The 13045-nt window shown below is 36.1% G+C and overlaps 1 pseudogene; it reads left to right on the top strand.

Moving 5' to 3' along the window:
• Positions 1-214: 214 nt before the first annotated feature.
• LOC148881157 (dynamin-related protein 4C pseudogene) lies at positions 215-2527 on the top strand (annotated as a pseudogene).
• The last annotated feature ends 10518 nt before the right edge of the window (positions 2528-13045 follow it).

The following is a 13045-nucleotide window of genomic DNA, read 5'->3' as shown; positions in this document are numbered from 1 at the left end:
GAGATGTGCGAGTTGGATGTTTTAGTGGCGCGTTTTGTGGGGGCAGATGTAAACTCCACAGATTTCAAACAAGTGTCGCGGAAAAGAATAAGAAAATCCGTACAATGAGAATCGACGATTGAAAAGTGATCCCTTTGTACATTTCTTTGTCGAATAAGTTCTTTCTTGTTTATATTATCTAATTCATCTGTTCCCTGTCGAATAAGTTCTTTCTTGTTTATATTATCTAATTCATCTTCCTCTGTTCCCAAGTAAACTCAACTGGCATCATCTCTGATCTCTCGTCTCTCACTCTGCGCAACGCAACTCTTATACATTTGAAAAGAAAGCAGCCCAACGCATCCAACCATCTCTCTCTCTCATCGATCTCTCATGACTTCTGCAACTTCTTCTGTAGAAGACACAATGGCCAACGTTGGCCTTGCCAGTGCCAAGGAAGAAGACGCTGAGGTTACCGAAGTTGCAACAATCCCTCTCTATTCCTCCTACAACCGGATTCGACCCCTCCTCGACGCCGTAGACCAGCTGCGCCACCTCAATGTCATGAAAGAAGGCATTGAGCTCCCCACCATTGTCGTCGTCGGCGACCAATCCTCCGGCAAATCTAGTGTCCTCGAGTCCCTTGCCGGCATCAGCCTCCCTCGCGGCGTAGGCATCTGCACACGGGTTCCCATCATAATGCGATTGCAGAGCCATTCTTCTCACGACCCAGAACTCCAATTGGAGTATCTCGACCATAAGGTCGACACTGATGAAGTCCATGTCGCGGAAGACATCATTGAAGCCACCAATGAGATCGCAGGTAAGAACAAAGGCATCTCCCATACTCGTCTCACTCTCACGGTGAAAAAGAAAGGCGCCCCGGATCTCACCATGATTGATTTGCCTGGTATCACGAGGGTCCCTGTTCATGACCAGCCCGAAGACATCTACGAGCAGATATCCGACATTATAATGGAGTACATAAAGCCCAAAGAGAGCATCATTCTCAACGTCTTATCGGCTACTGTCGATTTCCCGACCTGCGAATCGATCAGAATGTCTCAACGTGTCGACACCACCGGCGAGAGGACTCTGGCTGTGGTCACTAAGTGCGATAAGGCTCCTGAAGGTCTTAAAGAGAAGGTGACCTCGGACGATGTTCACATTGGCCTTGGCTATGTTTGCGTGAGGAATCGCATTAACGACGAGTCCTACGAGGAAGCCAGGGCCGAGGAGGCAAGGTTGTTTCAATCCGATCCTCTGCTCTCTCAGATTGACAAATCCATCGTGGGTATTCCTGTTTTGGCTCAGAAACTAGTGGAACTCCAAGCAGCCAGTCTCGCAAAATGCCTGCCGGACATCGTAAAGAAGATCGACGAGAAACTCAATCTAAAAGTTTCTGAGTTCAACAAACTGCCACAGAAGCTATCCAGCGCGGGTGAAGCCATGGCTGCATTCATGCGGATTATTGGGTCTACGAAAGAATCTCTCAGGAAAATCCTTGTGAGAGCGGAGTTTGATGAGTTCCCAGATGACAAATACATGCATTGCACCGCTAGATTGGCCGAGAAGCTCAACGAGTATTCCGAAAAGCTCAAACTGAGGTCCGAAGTCGTCAAGGATAAGTTTTTAATGGAGGAAATTCGAGTCCTCGAAGAAGCGAAAGGCATTGAGCTTCCGAATTTCCTTCCTCGCACAGCTTTCCTCACCATTTTACAGAGAAAAGTGAAAGAAATATCAGGCACTCCCGTCAATTTCGTTCAAGATGTGTGGGCTTACATAGAAGACGTGGTCGTCCGAGTCCTGATGCACCACTCCGAAGGCTACCCACAACTTCAATCTTGCACAAGAAGGACAGCACAGAATCTAATCGCCAAGATGAAGAACCACTCTGTTGATCGAGTGCTGGAGATCGTGGAGATGGAGAAGATGACGGATTATACCTGCAACCCAGATTACATGTCAACCTATCACAGTCTCATGGCGCAACAAGAAAAGTTCATGATGCAGTTAAACAACATCTCCGTGCATCATCAGAATCAGTGTGCGACGATTGAAGGTTATGGGACTATTGAGGTAGAACATCTGAGGGCCTACAGTGGGATGGTGCAGCAAGCATTCGACATGAGAATGAGAATCAAGGCTTACTGGAAGATTGTGCTACAGAGGTTGGTGGACAGTTTGGCGCTCCACCTTCTCTTCAGTGTTCAGAACTTGGTAAACAAAGAGCTGGAGAAGGAGATTGTGATTGAGCTGATGGGGCCTCATGTTGGTGGGATTGAACGGTTGCTTGACGAATCCCCATCTGTTACCCAGAAGCGAGATCGGCTCAATAGGAGCACTAAATTACTCAAGGAATCCAAGGAGATTGTGGCCAAGATTATGGACCGTATCAGCTGATTTCTTCTGTTCTTCTAGTCTCTTTCTCTGTTGACTGTTCTGTAATGTAGAGGATATATATGGGAATGGGACCTAATTAAGTAACCTCTCTATGTATTATCAATATTGTGTTGATAATTGATATGATATGTATGGTTTGTGGTCATTTATAAGTAATACTAACAAAGGGCACGTTATTCGTGGGGTGGGGGTGAATGAGTGATGGTATCGGTTGCTTTATATATTCAAATCTGGCCCAGTCCTCTTATCTGAGACCGAATCAGCCCCCAACAACGTCCCGCAACACATTCATGCCGTGTATTAAGAACATCGGACGTTGCGGGGGCTGATTTGAACTCGTCTTATCTCCACTTAAACGTGGATATTGGAGGTTTTATCGCCAAGGAAAGGGTTATTTTGGCAATTAATTTTTCACATGTATAAACACCGCTTGTTATGGTGAGTGAAATAGTACGATGGCATCTTGGCTGGGTTTCTTTGGTGTAAGAGTTTGCTGTCAGATCTCTGTATTGGAGGTAGTTTGTCCTCCTTTTTGGTGTTCCAAATCTGTTCGATTTATTGGCAAACATCTTGCAAGTTTCCTCCTGGGTATTTGGTTTCACTTGCTCTTTTGCAAGTTGTTTCCAAATCTGTCCTTTGATTGGTTTGGTTCACTCATGGTTGTCTTTCTTGTAATTTTAACACTTTTCAATGAAGTTTCCTCAGGGTATGTTCTAAGCCACTAATCCATGTTTATCGTTATGATAATAAATAAAATAAAATAAATTTTATTTACTTCTATCTCTATATGTCATTTTTTCAATCTCTATTACAAAAAAAACTCTAACTAAAATTTCAAAACGAATACAAAAAAAAAAAAAACTACAATTTCAGAAGAATAATATTCAAAACAGTATTTTATGTACTAATACAATAAATAATCTATCAAATCCATGCTTATATAAAAAAGATGATTTTTAATATCAAGAAAATTATACAAATACAATATTAAGAATAGAATAATTATTTTTATACTTAAAATTTATAAATTTTCAAATGATATGCATATTAAAATTATTATATATTTTTACAATTTATTAATTAATACTTTAAATTATATTTATAAGTAATAACAACATATATATTATTTATAAAATAAGAAAAATATTGTTTATAAAATATTTAAGAATATAACATTAAATTGAATTTATCAAATACATTAATCTGCATTTATTTCAAAAAAAAATATTTTTCATATTAGAAAAATCATATAAATAAAATATTAATAAAGGAATAATTATTTTAGTAGTTAAAATTTATGAATTTTCATATGATATGTATATTATAAATTTTAACAAATTTGGTATACTTTAAGTTAAGATTAGACTTTTATAAAATATTAATTAATTTTTTAATTTGTATTTGAGAATTTAATATTTAGTTGATTTTTTATTAATGGTAAAAAATTAAAATAAAAATAATTTATATAATAATTAAAATATAATAGGTCCATATGTTTAGTGCCTTGGACTCTTGATTGATGCATTGTAAATAAAATTACTTGATATCTATGCATCCTGATATATTAATTATAATATAATTCTTCATATGTATCACTAAAATATATATCTCCTATGTATTTATATACTATTCATGATTATTTTGATATTAAATTTAATGATATTATTGCATTTATGGAAGTTGTATGTATTATTCGTAGTGTATCCATGCATTTTCATATTTTTCATCTATATCCATGCGTTTCCAAAACGTATTCATATCTATATCCATATCCGAGTTATCCAATACGGTACCTGATACCGATATTTTAATCCTTGGTGTGAAGTGCGCTCTATGAATAACAGACCCCAATTCACATAATTGACCTTACATAGGAATATGGTCAATTGACCTTTTTTTAAATGAGTGGAAACTGTGAAAGGCCATGAGTAGTCTTAGTTTTTTTATTTCAAAAATACCCTTAATAGTTCTCGTCTCAAAAAACAATGTATCTTTTAATTGTCAGAGGTATTTTTGGAATAAAAAACAATGTATTCATGCCCTTTGACATTTTGCACTCATTTTAAGAGGACATACTATTCCCATATGAAAAATCAAATATATGAGCGAAGGTCTTATCAAGCAGTTGCAAATTATAGTGGGTGTGTAATAGTAAATGACCTTGTTTTTCACAAAAAATAGAGTAAATGACCTTAATTCAAAATCAAAACAAACTTAATTAAAATAATTAATATTAGAGGGTATGATATATGTGTTAATTAAACACATGCAAATGGAGTAAATTTGACTAAGTCAATATTTTTAATAACAAGGTGGGCACAAAAAATCATTAACTTTTGGACTTATGGTTTCCAGGTCTTTGGTACAAATAGGGATGGTAATTTTGTGGGAAGTTTTGGGTATCCGACCCATCTCGACCCTAATAGGACCTGTTTATCAAAACCCTATAGGCTTTGGGACAGGTTTTGATTTTAGGCTAAAAGCCTATAGAGTTTGGGACGGGTTTGGGTTTTGACTTTAGGGTATTCATATCTGATACACGGGATGCATAAATATGAACCTATTATATTTAGCGGGATGCATAAATATCAAACAATACATTAATTAAGAGAACAAGACACAAAAGATATGAACACAGTATATTTATCCTAATTATTATATCAATTATTTTATAGTTTATTATTTTTACTTTTAACATTAACAAAAAGGTTAACCAAATATTAAATTCTCAAATATAAATTAAATTATTATTTAACTGTTTATAAAAATATATATTATATAATTTTTACTCAAAATATATCAAATCTGATAACTTTTATAAGATATATATATATATATATATAATATGCAAATTCATAATTTTTAATTACTAAATAATTATTTTATTATTAAAATTTGAACTTCTATAATTTTTTTGAAACTAAAAATCATTTTTTCATGTAAATGTAAATTAGTGGATTTGATATATTCAATTTAATATTATATTCTTGATATTTTGTAAACAAAATTTTTATTTTTTTGTAAATGAAAAATATAATGTTATTTAATATAGATTAAAGTATTAACTGATTATTATAAAAATATATAAAAAAATTGTAAGATATATATCATGAACAAATTTATAAATTTTAAGTACTAAGATAATTATTCTATTATTAATATTTTATTTGTATAAATTTCTTGGGATTAAAATAATCCTTTGATGTAAATTTGGATTTTATAGATTATTTATTTCATTTAGTTATAAAATGCTAATTTAAATATTATTTCTTTTAATTTTTACTTGGAATTGTTAATCATATATATGTATTGATTGTTTGGATGAACATAAAAGTAAGTAAGACCTATTTTATTTCATTAAATCTATACTACCTATAAAAGAGCAAATGTCCCTTCTTTCTGTAATTTTCGTTGGACGTTTTCTACCCCTTGTCTAAGCATCATAGAATGGGCATAAAGAGGGCATATATGCCTTTTACTCTCACTTCAAAAACTGACAACTTATAAGTTCAGAAACAACCCACTTATAACTGTTCAAAATCTATGCATGAATTATAAATAGCTGTCTTAGAGATACTACCACGGGCAAATGCATGCACATGTATATTAGTAATACAAAAGGTGAGATGTCTTAGTGGCTTAAAAGTAGTGTTGAGAGATTTGGTGGTATCATTAATTGATCCGAGTTCAAACAATGCTATAAGCATTAATAAACTTTTTTTAGTGGAAAATGTTGGGTCAGGGGGTTTTACGGGTGGTACGGGTTTAATGGGCTTGGGATAGAACAAAATTGGGAAATTGAGAGGAAATATTAGATGGATTTGGGACGGGTTTGGAATCAAGAATATAGGAGGGTTCAGGAATGGGTAGGGCAATTTACATGGGTACCCTACCCATTGCCATTCCTAGGTACAAAGACTTTCATCAATTTTTTTTTTTTCTTGTTAAAGTGATTTACAGTTGCTTGAGTGTTCAAACCACACTCTACCCGCCTTGAATTGCAGCAGCCACACATCTAGGGCTGCAAATAAGTCAGATCAGATCTGATCCGCTTCAAATCTGAATTTTATCCGTTAAGAGTCCAATTGGTATATCTCCCTTGTTCCTAACAAATTGGATTGGATTGGAAAAGCCATTCTGTTTAGTTAATGTAACAAATTCAGATATACTCTATCATGACTTGATCCGATTCATTAGTTATGAAATATTATATATTATATATCTATATTCTATATATTATTTATATAATTGTATGTTATATATTACAATATATTATTAGGTTATATAAAAAAATATGATAAAATTTTTAGTACAATTCTAATCGAATCAGATATCCAAAAAGATATTCAAATTTGAATCATATTCTTAAAAATCCAATAGATTCTTATCGAATTCAGATCAATATGATTTTTTATTGGATTGGATTGAATGTACCCTTTACTGAATTAGATCTTATCTAATTTTAGCCTTAAATACATCACCATCTTGTACTAACAATATAAACTATTTTAAATACCCTTTACTGAATTCAACCAGATCTATTTATATACCCTTTACTGGATTCAAAAGAAAGATCCAATTAAAAAATTATCACAGATTTAATAATATTCATATTATTAATAATTTTATACTTTTATGAAATTCATAATGAAATTATGTACTAACAATATAAACTATAATTTTATGAATTATTCAAATAATAAAATTTAAAATAAAAAATATTATTCAAAATTTTCAATAACTAAATATTATAAATAAAAAAATATTAAAAATATTTAAATATTATATAACAAAATATTTAATATTATGTAATAAATTTAAATAATGAAAAATTTTAAATATTTTACATTTTATTTAAATATTTAAATAACTAAATTTTAAATAGTTAAAATAACGAAATTATGTAACCAAATTAAAAATTTATTAAAGTAAAAAATCATCATAATAGATGTCATAATATTTGAATTAATTATAATTTTATATTTTACAAAAGTAATAACGAAACTATGTAATAATAATATAACTTATAGTTTTATGGATTATGAAATTCAATAAATAAGTAATATTGAAGTAACTAAATAATGATATCATTTAAATAGATAAATAATATTTTAAATAACAAATATTAAATACTAAAAAATAATAACTAATCATATTTTAAGTATTATTTAAAAACAAATGAAATAGATTAAATAAAGCAAATTATAGATTTAATAATATTTATTAATCCGAGTATATAATATAAATAATTTAATTTTTAAATATCATTAAAATAATGAAAAATTGATTAAATAATTTAGAGGTATTGAAGCTTTCAAATAACAAAAATAGGTAATAACATTCAACATAAATGTTTTTAATATATATTAAAATATATAATAGTAATTGTTATATCAATTAATAATTCTAGAAAATAACTTTTAGAAAATTGATATTTATTATTAATAATTTTAAAATCTTAATCTATATTTATTATATATTTATATATACTAAAATTCATTTTTATTATATTTTTAATAATATTTATTGTATTTTTGTGATAAATATTGATGTTGTGTGATCTGGAGCTCCTTGTTGGAGGACAGCTCGGATGTCAAGCTGGTGAGGTTGCTTGGTCAAGCTGCAAGAGAATAGTATCAGAGTACCCGGGTTACTTTACCTAGGGTGGGCACTCCAATGCTAAATCACGCATACTTTCTCTGCTCAAAAGGATGCCTTTATATATATAAAGGTTCAATGGGCTTCACGAAGCGCGTTCGAGATCATCGGTCCTTCTCGTTCGAAGGTGGTTTCACATCCAAAGTTAGACTCTGCGTAAAGCGATAGAGCTTATCCGGTTGCCTCCAAAATGAGCGAGGTGGAAGTTAGTTTTGTCAATGATGCAACGTAATACTGGAGTTGGAGACGATAACCTACTCATGAAGGAGGTCGCCTGTCATATTGTGCAGGTCGCCAGCTGGGCCTCGGTCAGTTGGCGGAAGCAAGTCACCTCTTATGTCGACCTAACCCTTTTCGAGACGTCTGTAGGTTGGCCTGCCGATGTGGGTTCGAGGCAGTTAAGGCATGTATAATGTGTTTGAAGAGCTTCTAAAGTCACTGCCTACATGGCGATGAGGTGTCATGTAGCAATTCCAGGATGCCATGTAGGTGTGGATTCGAGCCGAGCTGATCTGAATACATGGCTTTTCGAGCTCGACTCTCTGAAATTATATTAGGCTCAAGCTCAATAAGCTAAAGACTTGAGTTCAAGCTCAGCTCGGTTCAAATCTTGCAAGTTCAAGCTTGGCTTAACTTGAGCTTGACTACAAGCCTAGTTTTTTCTAAAAAATAAAAGTTATAAATATAAAAGTACTTTTTTATTTTACATACAAACAATTAAAAATTATTTATTATTATACATATAAAAATGTTTTTATTTTACATACAAAATAATAAGAATTATAAAAAATATTTACTATTTATACATAAAAAGTAAAAGTATTATATATGAAATATTATTATATAATAAAATTTATTTATTATACACATTTATATATTTATATGTATATGTACGTATATAATAAAATAATATTTATTTATTATACTAGGCTTGATTAGGCTTGTGAGCCTTACGAGCTAAGCTTCATTGGGCTCAAGCTTGACTCGATTAGCAAACGAGCCTATATATCAGGCTCAAGCTTGGCTTGAAACTCGGCTTAAACTGAGCCGAGTCGAGCTTTTCATGAACCGAGCTCGAATAGCTCATGAGAAGCTAAGCTTATGGCCACCCCTTGTGCCATGTGTCACAATGACACTAAAGGGCCAAATTACCCATCATCAATTGCCCCACTCCCAAGTCGAGGTTGATTCGATGAAGGGAGTGACTCACTGTGGATCCTTGGCTCGGAGTGACAGGTCCAATTGGTTTGTTGTCAGCTCAGTCTGCTTACCCGAGCCAATCCAATGGGTGGGCTGGCACATGCGTTAGGTTTCAATTTCAAAACGAGCACGCAAAATCAAAATTCAAATTTGCCCTTGGAAATTGAAATGATGCGCTCCCCTGTGGACCTTCATATTTAGCGCATCTTGACTTTCAATTGTTCGCACCCTTTGGCTATAAATAGGGGCCCCTCAAAGGGTTCCATTTGCACCAATTTGGGTTTCTTGCGAAGGAGTAAAGAGAGGTCGGAGACAAAGTCCGCGATGAGGCCGATTTCAATTAGGCAAAGTTAGTTCGGTTTAGGCAAGGTCGGTCACTCCCCTCTTTGTGTAAGTTTGTCCTTCATTTTAAGTTATGTCTTCAAGCGAGTCGGGGAGGGAGTCCTCTCAGTCCGGCCAAGCCGAGGTGGGTACCTCGGCTCAAGAGTGTCAGGGGTCCTAGACAGGGACCTTAACCTCTCAACGAGATCCAAGGACAATTCGAACCTACTGGGATGAGTGGAGAGGAGATCATAGGCCAAATCTCAACTTTTCAATTTCTGAATACCTTTGGTTACATCGAACCCGACTCGGATCAATTTCCTTGGAGTCATAGTCAAGCCAAGATCTCCTTAGCCGAGCCGATGCTTGTACGGGCTGGTCTGAGCCCCGTAGGTAGGTCAACCTGATTGTTGTTGATTACTTTTGTGCTGTGAAATGCTTCTTTGTTCTGGACTAACTCTTTGCTATTGTGTTCTAGATATGTCTAGTACTACTTCTATTTTCGCAACTACTAAACAAGCTTCAAAGAAGAAGAGGAGGGTTGGAGACTCCTTAACGCGTTCACCAGTCAAGGGTAGGTCGGTTGACCATGTGCACAAGGTGGTCGAAGTCGAAGAGGGTGGGGACCCTATGTATGTCAAATCTGCCCATGTCATCCTGGATTATACTACCTCCTCGCCCCACGTCACCACCCCTGAGCACACGACTAGGACTTCTAGTTCACAAGTTCATCCATTCATCCCCCATGTGAATGTCTGATGACTGATCGGATTCATGATACTTTAGTTGCCCTTCAGATGGAGAAGGGGATTCTCCTTGAAGATGTTAGGGCCTACATGGAGCTCGACCCCGCTGAGGTCAACACTAGGATGGATCGGTGTATTTTGCAGGTCTATAGCTCCACTTTGAAATTATTCTTTCATGTTCTTGTTGGTTCTGACTATGCTTCTTTGTTGCTCGCAAGCCAACACTACGGGCCAAGTTTTGTTGGACCAGGTTGCCACCTCAAGGCGCAAGGCCCGCAAGATGAGGGTGAACATTGAGGCTCTACAAGCTCTGCTGGAGGGCACCCATGTCAGTGTTTAAGAGGCCTATCATAGCACCATGGAAGATCATAAGCGCTTTTGCAACCTTAGTGCTAGCATGAACCAAGAGTTGGAGGAAGCCAGGGGGACCATCGCCAATCTAACCAGCGAAGTGCAAGCATGAGACTGCCAACTTGAAGAGCGATAGACTAGACTTAGTACACAGAAGACAGCCGTCGGGCTGAGGTTGTGGTGGTCGAACGGTTTTGTCTATCACTAGAGTATGAGCATGAGAAGATCCATGCCTTTGTGCCCTTTCTGAAGAGGGGCTTTAAGATTTTCCGCCGCTTTCTTCAATCCCTTCACCCCAACTTTGACTTTGGTTCTGTGTCGATTAGGTTGGTTCCTGACGAACTAGCTAAGGAAGTCAACCAGGAGCCTTTGACCCTAGAAGAGGATGGAGTTGAGGACAGCAAGGATGATGCCAAGGTGGAAGACGATGAGGAGGAGGAGGAGGAGGGGGGTGATGAGGATGAGTAGGTGCCAAGAACTATGATATTTTCTTCTTTCAAACTTATTGTGTCCTGAACCTGTATGCTTGGCTTTAGATTTGCTGTCTTTCTTCTTCTTTTTTTTTTGAATTTGTACTTTTTCTTTTCTTTTGCCTAAGTAATGAAATTCCCTTTTTTTTTGAAACTTGTGCTCCCCTTCATATTCTTCTATTTTCCAAGTTTTAGAAAATGACTATGTCTAAAACGTAAGCCACGGTGTCAAAGCATGGGTAGGCCGAGGTGCTAAGAGCGAATTGGCCTTTTAAAATTTTGGCTAAGTCAAAATGTTGCAAGTTGATTGGATGGGGTCGACTTGCATAGGCTAGCCATTTACTACCAACATGTTTCGAGGTAGGGCTGTTTACAGGTCAGCTTGGGTCGGTTTTCTAGTTTTCTTACAACTGACCCTACCTGGTTGGTTTAGGTCGGTTTGGGTTAGTTTGGGTCAGTTTTAGTTTAAATATATATATTTCCAAAATATATATTTCAGCATTATATATATATATATATATATATATATATATATATATAATAAATATACATATTATATATAATATTTTAGAATATATTTTCAAGAAATATATTTAAAACTGAAATATATATTTCGGAATATACATATTATATATAATATTTCAGTGAGAATATATTTATAAATAACTCGATTCGATTTCAATTTTCATGTGTGAAAACTGAGACTGAACCGAATTATTGGTTTACGCATCTTTCCAATCCGAAATCGACCGGTGGTGAAGAAAAACCAGCCAAACTGGGTTGGGTCGCGCAGGGTTGGTCAGTTTGAATTTATTTGTGAACAACCATATTTCAAGGTTAGCTTAAGGGTGCCTTGGAGCTGAAAGCGGTTTGGATTCCCCTTTTAATCTTTAAGTCAAAGTGTTCATAGCGTACGTAGGGTGTAGACCTATTCATGGGCTGAGCCCGAGCCTGGCCCGACCAATGGGCCTACAACTTGGGCCCGAGCCCAGCCCTGATAAAAAGCCCGAAGCCCGAGCCTGGGCTTTTACTCACCGCTGGTGACTATGTTCGCTAGAGCTAAGTTCACGGTGAGCTACGATTTTAACAGTGAAAAATGTGTCAGTTCGCATTTGAGAGAGAGAGAGAGAGAACTCACTGCCGCCACCGATGCCCGAGATTTGAAAGAGAAGTGAGAAGAGGAATGGGAGATAGAAAGAAAGAGAGAGAAAGAGAGAGAGAGAGAGAAGGAGAGGACTCACTGCCGAAGTTGTTGCGTCGGTGAATGTTCGCTGCCTCGTCGGTTGTGTGGCTGCCTGAGAGTGTTAGGACTGAGGAGGATGTGAAGAGAGGAGAGGTTCGACTAAGGGGAAAGAGGTGAAAGAGGTGAAAGAGAAGAGAGGTTTGGCTTAGGCTTTTTTAAGTTTAGTCTATAGGTCAGGCCGGGCTATTTTGTCAAATCCCGAGCCCGGCTCGAATTTATTGTGGGCCGGGATTTTTGGCCTGAGGTTAAGCCCGCGGGCTCATTTGCATGTTCAAGCCTGTCCGGGGGCCAGGCTGACCCGTCGGGCCACCCGGCCCATGAACAGGTCTAGTAGGGTGGCTTGACCAGGTCGCCAAAGCGAGCAGTCAGGTTTTAGGATGGCAATTCTTCGGCCTAGGTGGTGATCCATACTTAGAATATTTTTCTCAACTTTGGTGTGCGTAGGTCGAAACTTAGGTAATCTTCATATGTAGTATCTTCTCAAGTTTTTGATGTGCCATGCATGAGAGACCTATCTCCCCTTGAGGGTTTCGAGCTCATACGTTCCTTCACCGATCACCTTGCATAATCTATAGGGGTCGTCTTCCTAGTTAGGACCTAGCTTTCCTGAGTTGGGCTCATGTACCATAACCTTCTTGAGTACCAGGTCGCCAACTCGGAATTGGTGTCTCTTA

The sequence above is a fragment of the Nelumbo lutea genome, chromosome 1, assembly GCF_056320005.1.
Source record: "Nelumbo lutea isolate HS-2025 chromosome 1, American lotus-T2T, whole genome shotgun sequence".
NCBI lineage: Eukaryota > Viridiplantae > Streptophyta > Magnoliopsida > Proteales > Nelumbonaceae > Nelumbo > Nelumbo lutea.
The sequence above is the reverse complement of the archived record's forward strand: the minus strand, read 5'-3'. Positions and strand labels throughout refer to the sequence as shown.